Genomic DNA, 19,269 nt, shown 5'->3' with positions numbered 1-19,269 from the left:
CCTTTTCCTCAAAAGACACAGAAACCTCTCGTAATGTACCACTTAATTCAGCATATGTGATCAATAGTTACTGCAGATGGCAATGATCTTCACATGGTAATCAGTTGAATAAAAGTACTGTAAGAATTAAATGCCTGAGGAGAATGGACTAGGCTGAAGTACATTTTTTAGACTGTTTAGATAAAAAAAAAAGCCCTACAAGGTTACAGTTGTGAGGAAGGAACATTGCCTTGATGCAGCTCCAAATTCAGACACATGGGGATCAATTAAATTGTTTAAAAATAGGCTCCAGTTGCCATGAGGCAACTCCTAGTTTTTTTCTAATGCTCCTGGATGAAATCAGCCCTGTGTTGCCCTGACATCTTTTCAAGATAGACATAGGAAACTGACTGCAAAAATATGGACTTCATACCTCCATGGCTAGTTGTGATGGGAGAAATGAAATTGTTTATGTATCGGTAACTGTTGTAGGAAACAATGAAAAACATCTTGGTTTTGCATGGTTGGTACTATAGAGCTCAGGGCTATATCTGCACTACTAAATAAATCAGGGCTTTTAATTTATTGTGATGACACCTATTGAACACGGGTCTGATGTTTTCAAAAACAGTCTATGTATCACCCCAAATTCTGTTTCTGGGTAGAGGTATTTCAGACCCCATCACTATGTTTATGAAGTTAGGTGTTTATATATAATTATGTATATATATATGTGTATAAAGTTTGCAATACTGGAGGTGTTTATTGATTGCCATTTTGTCATTCAATCACTCACTGTCAAGAGCTGATTGTACAACTCTTCACAGTCAACTTTCAGTCTTGTCATCCTACATACTCTAATGTCATCATCAAAACTGGTTGCTGTTTTAGCCATTCTCTTTTCCATATCACTTGGGAATGTGTGAGACTGCACAGATTTACTTGTTTAAAAAGGCTGTGTGACTCAATGAGCCTTGAGTCAAAACCACAGAGAAAATTAGTTAGTAACAATAAAACATCACAGCTATTGGTTTAAGAAGATATTTATTTTTGTGTGTGAGTAAAATAATAATATTTATATTGCTTCACACCCTCCAAGAGCTGCATGAACTTGAACTGATTGAGCATCCAAACATCTCTGTGAGGTAGGCTGGAATAGGTAGCCAAGGTGCCAAAGTGGCTTGTGTATTAAAAGCAAAAAAGGGAGTGACTTCAGCGAGGAAAAACCTGGATCTCCAGAAGCAGCGTGCTAACAGGACATGCCCTCTGAAAGCTTCTTTTAATGCTTATTTGCAGGAGGGTTTAGATAGAGGAGGAATCCATCAAAATCACTTCCTCAAGGCAGTGGAAATGTTGCTGGTACAAGGACATTGATCCAGGAAAGCCTTATCTTCTTACTTAGCCAAAATCCTGTAAGGATACAAAGGGTATTGTTATTTTGCTGAAGTGTAATCTAAACTCATTTTCTAAAACCTTCAATACCTGCTAACTACTTTCAGAATAAATGTACAGGATGGGTTCAGCCTGTAGGTTTAAAAACCTATGTTAGATGCCTCCATGGAAGGGTCCCCATGTACGCAGAGTGTCTAGGACCATGGTCACTGTTAAACTTGTTATATTACCAATAGTAATAAAGTTTTGATTCAGCTCACCCCAAAATAAAGACAGGGGATTTGACTTAGTTACTGAATCAACACATCTAGTGCCATTTGAAGAGCTCTGGAGTATCTGCTTGGTCATCAGTCACCTTTTCTGAAAAACAATGTTTTCCCACAGGTCATAAGCTATCTCAGCCAGACATGTACATATGGATTAAATACTCCAAGGCATCTCAAATACCACTAAACATCTCAATTTAACTTACTGAATCAAACCCTTTGTGTCTAATTTCAAAGATTTATTTTCAAGCAATTCAGTAGGTAGAATCCTCAGCTGGAAATACCTCAGAATACCCGGTTGGTTTCAACTTCTTGATCAACCCAGTTGAAAATCTAACTAACTGCTCAATAGGAAGAGTTTTAATCCTGACCATCAGCATCCATCAATATCAAATACAAGTACATTCCTCTGAGAAAGAGTATTTCTGTAGAAAAATTACACCTGGAACCAAGCTCAAGAGGTCTTGTTCCTTTCCCAGGCGAATTCTCCTTTGACCAAGTCTAACAGATGTCCTTACAGAAATTTGATGTTGGAGATCTGCCATCTCTTCCTACTAGACCGTTTGCTAACAGTAGAAATTGCTTCCGAAAGAGAATTATCTTTCCCAAGGACTGAGGGATCACACCATTCCTTTGGAAAATCATCCAATAGTAGGCTGCTTCTGTACCATTTACTTTCCTGAGTTCCTAAGCGGATGCTTCCTCAGCACCTTCATCTCCTGACAGCAAACAGGTCCTAATATTGCTATGACTGGGGTTTCCTGAAGCCACTATCTGACTGAGAATCCCCATGGGCTGAACAAATGCTATGGAACCTCTTCCCTACAGCCATCTCATCACACTTCAGTTTCTGGAAAGCTTTAAGCCCTGGCATTTCTATAAATAACAGCATCAGTAGTTCTGGAAAATTCAGAAAATATGGATCTCAGCTCTCCTTTTATTTTGAACCAGGCTCTGTCCAGTCTCATCAAAGGCTGAGGATCTGCCTAAACATCTCTTGACGGGATGAGTTGTCATCACACCCATCCTTTTCCTCAAAAGACACAGAAACCTCTCGTAATGTACCACTTAATTCAGCATATGTGATCAATAGTTACTGCAGATGGCAATGATCTTCACATGGTAATCAGTTGAACAAAACTACTGTAAGAATTAAATGCCCGAGGAGAATGCACTAGGCTGAAATACATTTCCTCAAAGCATCTTTAAAATTTTAAAGGGAAAATAAATAATCTTGTTATCAGGAAAACTCCAGACTTTAATAGAAAATGGTCTCCAAAGTCAAAAGTGAAATGCATAACCAATTGTCTCCAGTCACTAAAAAATTCAGCCTTCTTCACCTTTCTAAGAGCTACACAGTGGTGGAAAGAAGTGGACATGGGAAGAGAATGAGAAACAGAGTTCTGTGACCATTTTCCCCTGGGAATGTGTGAGACTGCACAGATTTACTTGTTTAAAAAGGCTGTGTGACTCAATGAGCCTTGAGTCAAAACCACAGAGAAAATTAGTTAGTAACAATAAAACATCACAGCTATTGGTTTAAGAAGATATTTATTTTTGTGTGTGACTAAAATAATAATATTTATATTGCTTCACACCCTCCAAGAGCTGCATGAACTTGAACTGATTGAGCATCCAAACATCTCTGTGAGGTAGGCTGGAATAGGTAGCCAAGGTGCCAAAGTGGCTTGTGTATTAAAAGCAAAAAAGGGAGTGACTTCAGCGAGGAAAAACCTGGATCTCCAGAAGCAGCGTGCTAACAGGACATGCCCTCTGAAAGCTTCTTTTAATGCTTATTTGCAGGAGGGTTTAGATAGAGGAGGAATCCATCAAAATCACTTCCTCAAGGCAGTGGAAATGTTGCTGGTACAAGGACATTGATCCAGGAAAGCCTTATCTTCTTACTTAGCCAAAATCCTGTAAGGATACAAAGGGTATTGTTATTTTGCTGAAGTGTAATCTAAACTCATTTTCTAAAAGCTTCAATACCTGCTAACTACTTTCAGAATAAATGTACAGGATGGGTTCAGCCTGTAGGTTTAAAAACCTGTTAGATGCCTCCATGGAAGGGTCCCCCTGTACGTGGAGTGTCTAGAACCATGGTCACTGTTAAACTTGTTATATTACCAACAGTAATAAAGTTTTGATTCAGCTCACCCCAAAATAAAGACAGGGGATTTGATTTAGTTACTGAATCAACACGTCTAGTGCCATTTGAAGAGCTCTGGAGTATCTGCTTGGTCATCAGTCACCTTTTCTGAAAAACAATGTTTTCCCACAGGTCATAAGCTATCTCAGCCAGACATGTACATATGGATTAAATACTCCAAGGCATCTCAAATACCACTAAACATCTCAATTTAACTTACTGAATCAAACCCTTTGTGTCTAATTTCAAAGATTTATTTTCAAGCAATTCAGTAGGCTGAACCCTCAGCTGGAAATACCTCAGAATACCCTGTTGGTTTCAACTTCTTGATCAACCCAGTTGAAAATCTAACTAACTGCTCAATAAGAAGAGTTTTAATCCTGACCATCAGCATCCATCAATATCAAATACAGGTACATTCTTCTGAGAAGAAAGAGTATTTCTGTAGAAAAATTACACCTGGAACCAAACTCAAGAGGTCTTGTTCCTTTCCCAGGCTCAATTCTCCTTTGACCAAGCCTAACAGATGTCCTTACAGAAATTTGGTATTGGAGATCTGCTTCCGAAAGAGAATGATCTTCCCCAAGGACTGAGGGATCACACCATTCCTTTGGAAAATCATCCAATAGTAGGCTGCTTCTGTACCATTTACTTTCCTGAGTTCCTAAGCGGATGCTTCCTCAGCACCTTCATCTCCTGACAGCAAACAGGTCCCAATATTGCTATGACTGGGGTTTCCTGAAGGCACTATCTGACTGAGAATCCCCATGTGCTGAACAAATGATATGAAACCTCATCCCTACAGCCATCTCATCACATTTTCTTCAGTTTCTGGAAAGCTTTAAGCTCTGGCATTTCTATAAATAACAGCATGAGTAGTAGCACCTTCATCTCCTGACAGCAAACAGGTCCTAATATTGCTATGACTGGGGTTTCCTGAAGCCACTATCTGACTGAGAATCCCCATGGGCTGAACAAATGCTATGGAACCTCTTCCCTACAGCCATCTCATCACACTTCAGTTTCTGGAAAGCTTTAAGCCCTGGCATTTCTATAAATAACAGCATCAGTAGTTCTGGAAAATTCAGAAAATATGGATCTCAGCTCTCCTTTTATTTTGAACCAGGCTCTGTCCAGTCTCATCAAAGGCTGAGGATCTGCCTAAACATCTCTTGACGGGATGAGTTGTCATCACACCCATCCTTTTCCTCAAAAGACACAGAAACCTCTCGTAATGTACCACTTAATTCAGCATATGTGATCAATAGTTACTGGAGATGGCAATGATCTTCACATGGTAATCAGTTGAATAAAAGTACTGTAAGAATTAAATGCCTGAGGAGAATGGACTAGGCTGAAGTACATTTCCTCAAAGCTTCTTTAAAATTTTAAAGGGAAAATAAATAATCTTGTTATCAGGAAAACTCCAGACTTTAATAGAAAATAGTCTCCAAAGTCAAAAGTGAAATGCACAACCAATTGTCTCCAGTCACTAAAAAATTCAGCCTTCTTCACCTTTCTAAGAGTTGCACAGTGGTGGAAAGAAGTAGACATGGGAAGACAATGAGAAACAGAGTTCTGTGACCATTTTTCCCATTTAAAATTCAATTTCCTAGCTCATATTGGAAATTAAAAGAACAGAGTAAGGGAAGACACATCAAAAATTCAGCCTTCTTCACCTTTCTAAGAGCTACACAGTGGTGGAAAGAAGTGGACATGGGAAGAGAGATGAAATCAGCCCTGTGTTGCCCTGACATCTTTTCAAGATAGACATAGGAAACTGACTGCAAAAATATGGACTTCATACCTCCATGGCTAGTTGTGATGGGAGAAATGAAATTGTTTATGTATCGGTAACTGTTGTAGGAAACAATGAAAAACATCTTGGTTTTGCATGGTTGGTACTATAGAGCTCAGGGCTATATCTGCACTACTAAATAAATCAGGGCTTTTAATTTATTGTGATGACACCTATTGAACACGGGTCTGATGTTTTCAAAAACAGTCTATGTATCACCCCAAATTCTGTTTCTGGGTAGAGGTATTTCAGACCCCATCACTATGTTTATGAAGTTAGGTGTTTATATATAATTATGTATATATATATGTGTATAAAGTTTGCAATACTGGAGGTGTTTATTGATTGCCATTTTGTCATTCAATCACTCACTGTCAAGAGCTGATTGTACAACTCTTCACAGTCAACTTTCAGTCTTGTCATCCTACATACTCTAGTGTCATCATCAAAACTGGTTGCTGTTTTAGCCATTCTCTTTTCCATATCACTTGGGAATGTGTGAGACTGCACAGATTTACTTGTTTAAAAAGGCTGTGTGACTCAATGAGCCTTGAGTCAAAACCACAGAGAAAATTAGTTAGTAACAATAAAACATCACAGCTATTGGTTTAAGAAGATATTTATTTTTGTGTGTGAGTAAAATAATAATATTTATATTGCTTCACACCCTCCAAGAGCTGCATGAACTTGAACTGATTGAGCATCCAAACATCTCTGTGAGGTAGGCTGGAATAGGTAGCCAAGGTGCCAAAGTGGCTTGTGTATTAAAAGCAAAAAAGGGAGTGACTTCAGCGAGGAAAAAACTGGATCTCCAGAAGCAGCGTGCTAACAGGACATGCCCTCTGAAAGCTTCTTTTAATGCTTATTTGCAGGAGGGTTTAGATAGAGGAGGAATCCATCAAAATCACTTCCTCAAGGCAGTGGAAATGTTGCTGGTACAAGGACATTGATCCAGGAAAGCCTTATCTTCTTACTTAGCCAAAATCCTGTAAGGATACAAAGGGTCTTGTTATTTTGCTGAAGTGTAATCTAAACTCATTTTCTAAAACCTTCAATACCTGCTAACTACTTTCAGAATAAATGTACAGGATGGGTTCAGCCTGTAGGTTTAAAAACCTATGTTAGATGCCTCCATGGAAGGGTCCCCATGTACGCAGAGTGTCTAGGACCATGGTCACTGTTAAACTTGTTATATTACCAATAGTAATAAAGTTTTGATTCAGCTCACCCCAAAATAAAGACAGGGGATTTGATTTAGTTACTGAATCAACACGTCTAGTGCCATTTGAAGAGCTCTGGAGTATCTGCTTGGTCATCAGTCACCTTTTCTGAAAAACAATGTTTTCCCACAGGTCATAAGCTATCTCAGCCAGACATGTACATATGGATTAAATACTCCAAGGCATCTCAAATACCACTAAACATCTCAATTTAACTTACTGAATCAAACCCTTTGTGTCTAATTTCAAAGATTTATTTTCAAGCAATTCAGTAGGCTGAACCCTCAGCTGGAAATACCTCAGAATACCCTGTTGGTTTCAACTTCTTGATCAACCCAGTTGAAAATCTAACTAACTGCTCAATAAGAAGAGTTTTAATCCTGACCATCAGCATCCATCAATATCAAATACAGGTACATTCTTCTGAGAAGAAAGAGTATTTCTGTAGAAAAATTACACCTGGAACCAAACTCAAGAGGTCTTGTTCCTTTCCCAGGCTCAATTCTCCTTTGACCAAGCCTAACAGATGTCCTTACAGAAATTTGGTATTGGAGATCTGCTTCCGAAAGAGAATGATCTTCCCCAAGGACTGAGGGATCACACCATTCCTTTGGAAAATCATCCAATAGTAGGCTGCTTCTGTACCATTTACTTTCCTGAGTTCCTAAGCGGATGCTTCCTCAGCACCTTCATCTCCTGACAGCAAACAGGTCCCAATATTGCTATGACTGGGGTTTCCTGAAGGCACTATCTGACTGAGAATCCCCATGTGCTGAACAAATGATATGAAACCTCATCCCTACAGCCATCTCATCACATTTTCTTCAGTTTCTGGAAAGCTTTAAGCTCTGGCATTTCTATAAATAACAGCATGAGTAGTACTGGAAAATTCAGAAAATATGGATCTCAGCTCTCCTTTTATTTTGAACCAGGCTCTGTCCAGTCTCATCAAAGGCTGAGGATCTGCCTAAACATCTCTTGATGGGATGAGTTGTCATCACACCCATCCTTTTCCTCAAAAGACACAGGAACCTCTCCTAATGTACCACTTAATTCAGCATATGTGATCAATAGTTACTGGAGATGGCAATGATCTTCACATGGTAATCAGTTGAATAAAAGTACTGTAAGAATTAAATGCCTGAGGAGAATGGACTAGGCTGAAGTACATTTCCTCAAAGCTTCTTTAAAATTTTAAAGGGAAAATAAATAATCTTGTTATCAGGAAAACTCCAGACTTTAATAGAAAATAGTCTCCAAAGTCAAAAGTGAAATGCACAACCAATTGTCTCCAGTCACTAAAAAATTCAGCCTTCTTCACCTTTCTAAGAGTTGCACAGTGGTGGAAAGAAGTAGACATGGGAAGACAATGAGAAACAGAGTTCTGTGACCATTTTTCCCATTTAAAATTCAATTTCCTAGCTCATATTGGAAATTAAAAGAACAGAGTAAGGGAAGACACATCGTTTCAGCTGATGGATAAAAATACTGTGAAATAGTTTACTAATAATTTCTTGAAAAACTTAAAATAAAGAGAAAAATACTGAATTCTGGGAAATTTAGACCTGCCTGAATTTTCACTGTCATACTTAACTTTCATCAAATTGAATTGCCTCCTTAAACACAAATATCTGCTAAATATATATATATGTTCATCCTGCATCCAGACTTTCTCACAAACGGCTGCCCTACAAGCCCCATGGAGTTGTGCATATTATTCAAAGAAACAGCAGATAAAACAGCAGGAGAAAAGTGCCCTCCAAGGCCCTTCAGTCCTGCGGCGCTTACTTTGAGCAGCATTTCAGCAGCCCCCCATGGCAGGTCCCGGAGACAGCGAAGGTGGGTGGGCACGTCCCCGCGCGGCAGAAATTTCCCTGGCTCTTGCACTCTGCGGTGTCAGCAAAAAGGGGATCTGCTGAACCTGTGGAAAGATGTTAAAACATCAGTTTCCTGTCTACAATTGCGGTGGATAAATATGCAATCAATCGTGTGTCGCGTTTTTAGGATGGCGGCCACCACGAGCACTGATGTTCTTGACCCCATCCACCTCACGGCACCGTCCCTACAGCATCAGATCCTGCCTGTCAGTTGGTGGGTGCTTTTTTGCCTCCTCTGCACACGCTTCTGCTGACAAGCCCTTTCCTTCTTTGCTGGATTTACTCTGCTTCTCACCTGGAGCAGCCTGGAAGAGGAGGAAGACAATAGCGAAGAGCAGGTAGAGGATCCTCATGGTTGCCAGGCAGTTGCGGAGACTGCGTGCCCCTGGAAAGCGCCTGGAAGATCGACGGAGGATGCAATTTGCTTGAGGAAGAGGCTGGGAAAGGCACCTGGTACTTATAGGGCCCACGGGGTTGTGTAAGTTTGACGGCTGAGTGCTTTGTCAATGAGTAACTGCAACCAACCTTCTGGAAAGCAGACTGGTTATCCCCCTTATCGCAGCTGGCGATGAAACCCCCAGCCAACGTGTTGCAATCCCCAGGGGTGACTTTCCACTGACCCTGCCCAGACGGTTGTATAATGCAACCCTCATCCCCCAAATCCCCACCGAGCCCCATGGCTCTTGCAGACTGGTTTCCAACACGGGTGCTGGGAAGGGTCAGGGAGAGGGCTTGGGAGTCAGACGCGGCTGGAGCCTGGTCCCAGGGGTGACCCTGGGTCCCACGCTCGCTGACAAGGCACGTAACATTTTGTCTGCTGTCTCCCCATCCCTGTCACCAGGCGGATGATGTCAAAAGCAGAGAAAAGCATTGGGAAACATTTGAGATGGTGCAACTTGGCTTTGTCACTTTTTCAACAGGTTTCGGGACATCCTCACTGGCTGCAGAGGGTTGACAACGAAGCTCTCCCCCTCCTTTAATTCTCACTTAAATCCCAGCTTGGGTGCTTCCTCTCATTTTTACCAGCTTTTGATATTTCACATCATATTGCCCCAAAAGGTTGGGAAGAACGGGTTGATTCCATAAGAATCTCATCAGATGCAATGCCTCAACGTGCAGCATCCTCTGGAGCTTCACTTCAGAGCATGATTCTCATGGCTATAAATTCTCTGAGAAGCATTGGTTAGTGGATAAAAGCACTAAAGGTTCTTCTTCACCACATCCTGGGCTTGTAGATGTCAAATGGCAACAACAGCTTTGCACCCAAGGGAGCCCTCCCGTTGCCCAAATACCATCACACATAATAAACAGGTTAATCCCTCTCAAAATCCAGGTGTTTCTGCAGTTCCCAGCTCTGGCATTCTGTCTCAGCGATTTGCTTCCTTATTACCTTGTTTATTATATTTATCTCAGAGTTAATGGCATTTTTGTTCTAAGAATTATTTGCAGGATGAAAACATTACCGATGTTTATGTTTAATCTACATACTAACGGGCGAGCTTAAGCAGCTGAGAAAGTAACAACAAGGTGAGTTAAAGAGTGTATGCAGCAAATAACAGCAAGATAAACACTGATTTCCTTCTTCAACCCGTAAAATCAAATTATCCAGGAAACGTCCAGCACTTTAGAATGTCCTTTTTTTGTACCCTTGCCTTGGAAATTATCTCTCTTTTTTTAATTTGCCGGCAACTCTCCAACTTTTTTCATTTCTAATACAGAGGAGAGCTGATTTGTCACTCTTCTCATCCTGGCCTGTCAAGAACAGTGTGGCCAGTAGGACTGGAGCAGTGATGGTCCCGCTGTGCTTAGCACTGGCGAGGTCCCACCTTGAGGGCTGTGTCCAGTTTTGGGCCTCTCATGACAGAAAAGACATTGAGCGGCTGGAGCGTGTCCAGAGAAGGGCAACGGAGCTGTTGAGGGGTCTGGAGCACAAGTCTTGTGAGGAGTGGCTGAGGGAGCTGGGGGTGTTCAGCCTGGAGAAAAGGAAGCTGAGGGGAGACCTTCTTGCTCTCTACAACTACCTGAAAGGAGGGTGTAGGCGGGGAGGTTGGTCTCTTCTCCCAAGGAGCAGGTGATGGGACAAGAGGAAATGGCCTCAAGTTGCACCAGAGGAGGTTTAGGATGGATATTAAGAAAAATTTTTACACTGAAAGGGTTATCAAGCCTTGGAAGAGGCTGCCCAGGGAAGTGGTGGAGTCCCCATCCCTGGAGGTATTTAAAAGCCGGGCAGATGTGGTGCTGAAGGACATGGTTTAGTGGTAGACTTGGCAGTGCCAGGTTAATGGTTGGACTCGATGATCTTAAATGTCTCTTCCAACCAAAACAATTCTATGATTGATTCTTTTCTCTTTCAGTGTCTCTTTTCTCTTTCAGTTGTCAGTGGGACACCCTGACAGAGAAACAGATACCTGACTTTAGCACGAACACGAAGAAATCAGAAAACAAATCCCTTTTATTTTCACGGAGGAAGTGCCATTGAAACATGAGTTTCCCCCATCTGTCTTTCATTTAGATAGGACCATTGTGTTGTGATGTTTTGCAAATGGAAGTGTGTTTTTGGGCACTCATTGCTCCCTAAAAAAGTTCACGTCAGGGAGGAGTCATGTTTTCCCCAAATAAAATCAGAGCTTGGCACTGGGGAAGGTGGTGACTACTCTTTGTTATCACATGCAGTATTTGAACAAGCTCTACTTGCTTTTAGGGTGGTACTGTTCTCCACCTGTGGAACAGAATAAATATACCATCAGAGTCAAATAGTTTATATGTCAGTGATGCAAATTGCCATAGATTTTGCTCAAAAAACTTATTTCTTGCAGAAAAAAAAAAAAAAAAGCAGCCCTCTAGGAAAGTGAGCAACATTTTAATCCCTGCTAGCAGCTACAGTCCTGAAAATGTCATTCAGAGCAACAGGAAAATTCCATGACTTTGACTCCCAGTAACAACAAAGACAGGAATGAACTGGTTGCTCAAAACCAGGCCAAACTTGTATAAAACACCTGGGGAACAGAGCAATTTGTGCAGCACAGCAGTGACCTGGGGCTGGAACATGGCAGTGTGGGTGTGAGGCTGTGTGCCCATGGTAGTCAGGGCCAGGAAGGAGTCCTGGAGGTCTCTGTTGAACTTTAACTTCCAGAAATGAGCTGGGAATTCAAAGTCGTAGGTACTGACCCCAGAAAAATCAACTTTTCTAAGCAAATATGTGATGGAGGGGCTCTACTTAAAACCTTATGCAAAAATTCTGCAGTGCAGATAAAACAAAAAGATTCTGTGAGATTATTGGTAGCAAAGAAGACAAAGGGAAGACACACATGATACTCAAAAGACATTTAATTTTGCCTTTGAGATCAGGATAGTACTAGAAGGTCCCTTACCTGTGCTCCAACAGCTGAGTGCAAAAGAACAACCTGGTACATCAGCAGATGATCGACCTGTGCTCCAACAGCTGAGTGCAAAAGAAGGACCTCCTGGTACATCAGCAGATGATCATGAAGGACACAGTATCTCGGAATGGTGCTCCCTTTATTTCTCCCCATTTACTAACAGGTAATTTTATAAATCTGTAAGGAATGAATGGATATTTATGTTTTGATGTTTGCAATCCAATTTTGCTGAATTTCGCCCTAGCAGCACATTCTCCCCATTTACTAACAGGTAATTTTGTAAATCTGTAAGGGATGAATGGATATTTATGTTTTGATGTTTGCAATCCAATTTTCCTGTATTTCGCCCTAGCAGCACATCTTTCCAAAAGCAAAGCTTTTGGAAAAAAACAAGCAAAATTGTTGTGTGGGGCCAGTCCTTGCAAACACCACCTCATCCTGACAAAGGAGCACCTAGTGACAGAGTAGATTTCTTGGTCTTCTGAAAAGGAAGTGTTTTTCTTCCCTTCTTCCCTTCTTGGTTGACAAACTACCTCCCATAATAGTTCATAACGAGCACCACGTATGGTGTTGATTATTTTTTGCCTCAACATTTTGTCAAAGATATTCTCTCAAGCAAAGCTTAACTTTGCTAATTTAAAGCTTAAATTAGCTAATGGTCAACATTTTGTCAAAGATATTCTCTCAAGCTAAGCTTAACAGCTAATGCCTAATAAAGTAATTTTTTAGAGTCTAAGGACTATTACACTTTTGAAAAAAAATATTTTTAATGGGGTGCATGTATTTGGGTACTGGTAGGACCTGATTTTGCCATTTTAACTATAAATAATCTTTATGTATGAGAGATTTCCTAGCATCACTGAAAAGGTGCAAACCTGAGGTGGGCAGAAGAGGAGGCTGTGGGGTCTCTGTGCACATAAGGTTGAGGGATGCTGCAATGCTGAGGTCTGGGAACCTAGTCAATTATTAGCCACCCTTGGTTGCTTTGATCTCAGCTGTGTGTGTCCTCATGTTGCAATCCGTACAGTGAGTCAACATTACATAGACCTTTTACATCACAATGCTGAAAATCAGCGTAGAGAATGTAATGTCCTCTGCACCTCTGAAGTCCATGCAAAAGGAAGATTCCTCTGTAGAAATAAGGGCGAGAAGGAATAATAATCAGTGTTTGAGAAGAAGAGTGGGAGGCACTATCTCCTCTAAGTTATGGAGAAAGGACTAGTACTTCTCTGGTTCTGCATGATGAGCTTCCTGATCTGTCACGCAGCACTAATGTTGCTGGGATGATGCTTCTCCTGGAAGGGGCTGAGGCTTTTGTGTGGGTGGTATCAGATGAAAGAGCACAGAGGCTTTAATTTTTAAGAATTATTGTGCAGTGGATGATAAACTAAACCACCACAAGTGTTTTCATTAGACAGTGAGCAGGGTCTAAATGCGTCCCTCTGTGCGTCACCAAAGTGTCTACTCCTATGGTCTATTGGGTGGATTTCTGTTGACTTTGGCACTGTCGCCATCAAAAACAAAATCACTGGAGCTCCATTGACTCTTGTTGAATAGGAAGCTGCTAATGCTGCAGCCACAAGAACTAGAATCATGTATGTCAGACAGGTCAGCGTGGCATTGACCTTCACCTGCATATACGTGCCTGTTTTCATGTGTAATAGACAAGTCCATTGTGTCTGCTACATCCAAGATCTCATTATAACTTTTAGAGTTGGAGTTAATACAGTTAGTAGAATCTGAAGAGTCGTTCAGCTGACTTCTCCATCTCTGTACAAACAGATTAAAAAGTGCCAGGCCATAATCACTGAAACTTAATCGTCCAGAATATTAAATTATTAGAACAGCCCTGGCAGTTCTGGCCTCTGCTATCTCTCTGGACTCAGCCCCACAACAGATTAAAAAGTGCCAGGCCATAATCACTGGTCCAGAATATTAAATTATTAGAACAACCCTGGCAGTTCTGGCCTCTGCTATGTCTCTGGACTCAGCCCCACAGCAGCTAAGGGGGTCACTTCCAGCCTTCTGCATAAAGGTCTCCACAGAGCCACCCACGGCTCATAGCTCCTGCTCCCCTGTGCATGACTTTGCTGGGAAACCATGCTCTTAATGGCAGCACCTCAACCTCCCCCTCCTGGGATGGGATTCCTCCTGGGTAATGAGCCAGACACTGCCAGGCAAATGACCTTTGGAAAGGCCAAGATTTGCCAGCAGCATTAGGGGCTGCATTTCTCAAGAGTCCTTCGTACAGTTTTCACGCCCACGTCTTTGCTGGGGCTGCAAAACACAGTTCCACCCATCCTTCACCTTCTTCTCCAGCCCACCAGAAGGGCACTGTCTATGGTTTTGTGGGTGTTGGTACAAAGACCATGCTCGAAGGTTTGGCCTTGGTAAGGAATTAGAAAAATATAGCAAAAACTCCTTGTCCATGCAAAAATGTGTCACCTTTTTACCCTCAAACCCCACAGATGACTGCTCTTTAGGCAGCACCTGCAAGGCAGAGTCCTCTGCCTAGTCAGATCATCTGAAGCTGATTGTGAATAGGTGCATATTTGGCTTTAAAATCTGGATTTTCGTTTCTGTCTAACTCATAGAATCAAGGAATCATAGAATCATTGAATGGTTTGGGTTGGAAGGGACCTTAAAGATCACTGAGTTCCAACCCCCCTGCCCTGGGCAGGGTAACCTGGAGGTATTCAGAAGATGGGTAGATGTGGTGATAAGGGACATGGGTTAGTGGTGGTTTTTGTAATTGTTAGGTTGACAGTTGGACTTGATGATCTGGAACGTCCCTTCCAACCCAGAAAATTTTGTGATTCTATTAGAGGATTTATACTAATGAATGAAGCAACACCAGCCCCCATGTTCCCACTGGCAACCAGACGTATACCAGAATAATACTTCTTACCAGATACTATTCTTTCAAGAGTGTGCTAGCACTCCCAGCAAAAGCATTTAGCAACATGTCTTATATGGGGTTTTTTTTCAGCTGTGGAAGGTCTGCAAAAGGAAATATGTGAGTTTTTTTCCATTCAGGGAAGTCAAAGGGACAGAAAATGACATTACAGAGACAGGAGAGGTGTCACGGACCTTCTCCTGGTTCAGCAGTGATGACAACTCAGTGAATGCACTCAGCACGTTTAGTGTTTGGCATGAAGAGATTCCAGCTGCAATGCTCTCCTCATGTCACAGCCACATGCATCTGACCTACACTAAGGAGCCTTTTGGGTGTTTCTCCTGCTTATTTCGGTTTTGGAAGAGCTAAGGTTGTAAAACTGCAGTGAGGTAGCGACATCTGGAGGACAGCCACCAACGAAGTCCTCTGCTCACTCAACCCATCAGTGACCCACCAGGAGTTTTTGGGACAGGGGAGAGGGGCCTGTACGTCTATGTTCATCAGGTACATCAGTGACCCACCAGGAGTTTTTGGGACATGGGAGAGGGGCCTGTAGGTCTATGTTTATCAGGTGAGTGAGAAGGGGACTCGTGGAAGGACCTACACTTGGTGTTTTGGCACAGGGTTGGGGACAGAGGAAGCATCCTGAAGGGCCTTGCCCTCCTTGGTTCATCAGATTCTTCTGTCTTCTGTCTGTGGCTGTGATTCCCAGGCAGTGTCAGGTTTAGGGCATCCCCAGGGCTCTCTAGAGCTGTGATGCCCAGCTGTGTGATGGTCTGATGGCCCTGTTTCATTTTCTAATGAGCTATAACTCATGCAAAGTCATTCCCTTAGCTTCAAGTCTCCTTTTTTTGCACCTCTCCATCTCCTCTGTCCATCTCACCAAGAAATGCATAGGGGATGAGGAAGAGAGTAAGTAGAGAGTTAAAGATCCTGATGATTAGTTCTGACAGCTTGATTTAGGTTTCCCACAACCAAGTGTTTCAACATAATCAACAAAAAAAGACACCAACATAATGAAGCAAGTCCAATGACAGCCACCAAGGTGGTGAGGGACTTGGGTACTTGAGATGTGAGGAGAGGTGGAAAGAATATGCTTTATTCAGCCTGAGGAAGACTGTGCAAAGGAATCTTATCCCAGCCTTCAACCACCTAGCATCAAGATATGGAGTAGATGGACCTAGATGTTTCTCAGAGCGCACAGTGTTAAAATAAGGGCCAAAAAACCACAAAAAGCAACAAAAGAACATGCTGCCAGGGTTGCAAGGGATGGTGCTGCCATGGGTAACATGCCCCGTTATGGATCAGGAGATTGCAGGCTGGGCCTTTTGTAGAAGTCCTCATCTGGAGTCAGATGCCCTTGCCTCTCCGGAAGGAGATTGGGACCAGAAGCGGTACCCATACGTGGAGCCACAGCTGGCATGTCCACTAGTGTTGTCTCCTTTATAGATGTAAGATGAGAGAAGGCTGAAGCTACCAAGACACTTCCCAAAGCTGGTCCAGCAAGGAAAGACCACTCTGCCATGGCTCATTTGCTGCCCTTCACCTGGGATGTGTTGTACGGGGTAGGAGGGCAAAAAGAAGCTGCTGGTGAGATGCCCATTTCAGAGTGAGACCCCAGAGGGGATGGGACATCCTGACCCCGGTGTGATTTGAACACACAGCCTTCTGATCTGGAGTCAGACGCGCTACCATTGCGCCACGAGGTCAAAGCTTATGAATGTCCAATTGAAATGTCGTGCTGGAGTTTATGGCCATGGGCTGTTTTTTGAGGGAAGGGGACTTTTGATTCATTGGATAAAGGAGTGGGAGCATTTTTGACAGCTGCCTTGCTAAGCCTGCAAGGAGGGCTCTAAACAAAGTACTTCAGAAAAGGAAGGCCTAAACAGGATCATTGCAGCCCTGCAGAGCCTCGCCGAGGAGAAACAGGCTCCTGAGTGTGATGCCTCCGAGCAGTAGGAGGGATGGTGACCCACCACCTCTCCAGGGAGAGCGGCCCCACTTGCCTGGCAGATGCATCACCACCACCTGAAGCCCTGTGGCAGGAAGGACCCTCACATATTTTATAGGGCCTGTCTAGGGTCACCTTCCTCCTTCCTGGAGGATGGAGTGTGCTTTGAGTTCAGCTGCCCCCACATATCGTGGACCCATCCTGTTCCCTCTGCTCCTCTGCCACATGTCTTCCTAGGCTTTCACCCTCCAGCCTGGTCACCATGCTGTGGGCAAGACTTGGCTGCCCTCTCCTCAAGGGGTGGCCCTGTCCTCTCTACCTCCCACAGCCCTTCTCTTGTGGTGTTCAAGACACCCTTGGGGTAGTCTTTGTGGAGAGGACATCCCCACCACCCAAGCTGGCATTCATGCCAGACAATTAAATTCATCCACCCTGACCTCGTGGCGCAAGGGCAGCGCGTCTGACTCCAGATCAGAAGGTTGTGTGTTCAAATCACACCGGGGTCAGCCTTGGGGCACCATTGGCTACCTTCTGTATTGCTCCTGCTTTTCTGGGGGGCTGGTCTGGGCTCTGCAAGACATTGTAAGGGGGCACCTCAGAAAGAGCTGTGGGGGAAAAGCATGATTCCGAGAGCTTTCCTTTAAGCCAGGTCTGGTTGAGAGGTCATGGGTCATGACCAGAGTGGAGGGTAACACCACTGGAGGTGTCCAGAGCAGTTTGCCTCATCAAGAAGCTGAAGGAAGTAAAGTCTTCCCCAGGAAATTGCAAGAAGCTCCATAACTGCATGCTCAGTCACTCCTGAGGAACATAGAATTACTCTCAGGAAATATTTGCCTGGGAGGGTAACAAGGTGGGTACAGTCAAGTCAGTCCAGGAGATTTCAGGAGGGGATCAAGGTCAATTAGTCAGCATAGGATTATGGAAATAGAGATACGTTTCTGATGCACAATATGAGAAGTTTTTCAGGAAGAGTAAGAAGGAGGATCTGGGGAGCTCTAATATAGCCAGCTCACCTCAGAGTCCAGATAAAGACTAGGGAATAAATACTTCTGAAAGCCATGCCCAAATGAAGGAAGGATGTGATGATGACTGGAAACATGGATTTACCAAGGGCAGACCACTCTTGGCCAACGTGTTAGGTTTATTTGAAGAGATTACTTCCTCAGTGGTCAGGACGACACAAAGGAACACCATTTATCTTGACTATGATTTGATTTCTGGTGGGATCTCCCAGACATCTCCCAGACACCTAACTGTAGCAGGACACAGAGACAGAGCACCTAAACTGAATTGCAAGGGAAAGCAAAGCGGCTGGACCAGGGGGCTGAGGAGGTTGCGGTCAGTGGTTGGCAGCCCAACTGACGTTCCTCACTGCTTCATGTTGCATTAGATGTTCTTTGGTGTCTTTGTGATGGGTGCAGAGGATGTTCTACACAATGAAGGATGCGGGCAGGCTGCCAGGGGCACCAGGATGCCAAGGGCCTGGGGCCAGTGGCGCAATGGACAACGCGCCTGACTACGGATCAGGAGATTGTAGGTTCGACTCCTGCCTGGCTCAACACTTTTAGCCTGCAAGTGGCATCTCCTGCTCCCTCTGCAAGGGAGGGCCTGCCTTCTCCTGGCTGAGACCCAGGCCTGATCCCAACCCTTATAAGCCAAGCGTCATAGCTCAGTCTTCTGCAGGGCAAGTGAGATGTTTCCCTTGCCTCAGTCATTGTCCCATCAGGACCCAGTTGAAAACTTACTTGCTGAGCCCTGTTCCCATCCCTTGGTTGCAGCCCCCTCCCTTCTTCACTCCTTCCCTTTATCCCTCTCTCCTTCCTACCTTCATCAATGACAAAAAATTTAGGAAAATGCTCTTCCCTCATATTTGGCCAGAACCTCCCCTTTCAAATCTTACCTATTGTCTCTCATCATGAAGTGCTATGAAGTGCCTGCCTTGATGACCTCCTCATAGGTACTGGAAGGTTCCTATCAGGTCCTTGTTGGAACCTCCTCTTCTCCAGGCCAAATAAACCCAGGACCCAGGCCTGATCCCAACCCTTATAAGCCAAGCGTCATAGCTCAGTCTTCTGCAGGGCAAGTGAGATGTTTCCCTTGCCTCAGTCATTGTCCCATCAGGACCCAGTTGAAAACTTACTTGCTGAGCCCTGTTCCCATCCCTTGGTTGCAGCCCCCTCCCTTCTTCACTCCTTCCCTTTATCCCTCTCTCCTTCCTACCTTCATCAATGACAAAAAATTTAGGAAAATGCTCTTCCCTCATATTTGGCCAGAACCTCCCCTTTCAAATCTTACCTATTGTCTCTCATCATGAAGTGCTATGAAGTGCCTGCCTTGATGACCTCCTCATAGGTACTGGAA

General features: G+C 43.4%; 3 non-coding genes across 3 annotated transcripts; 2 read left to right on the top strand and 1 right to left on the bottom strand.

Annotated features, from left to right (window-relative positions):
* Positions 1-16,594: 16,594 nt before the first annotated feature.
* Positions 16,595-16,666, bottom strand: TRNAW-CCA. The gene has a single exon. It is a non-coding gene; the product is annotated as a tRNA-Trp (tRNA).
* A 676-nt stretch (positions 16,667-17,342) lies between these two features.
* TRNAW-CCA lies at positions 17,343-17,414 on the top strand. Its single transcript has one exon. It is a non-coding gene; the product is annotated as a tRNA-Trp (tRNA).
* A 979-nt stretch (positions 17,415-18,393) lies between these two features.
* On the top strand, positions 18,394-18,466 carry TRNAR-ACG. The gene has a single exon. It is a non-coding gene; the product is annotated as a tRNA-Arg (tRNA).
* Positions 18,467-19,269: the final 803 nt, after the last annotated feature.

Source organism: Calidris pugnax, unplaced genomic scaffold, assembly GCF_001431845.1.
Source record: "Calidris pugnax isolate Ruff unplaced genomic scaffold, ASM143184v1 scaffold140, whole genome shotgun sequence".
NCBI lineage: Eukaryota > Metazoa > Chordata > Aves > Charadriiformes > Scolopacidae > Calidris > Calidris pugnax.
Note: the sequence above shows the minus strand (reverse complement) of the source record. Positions and strands in the feature narration are given on the sequence as shown.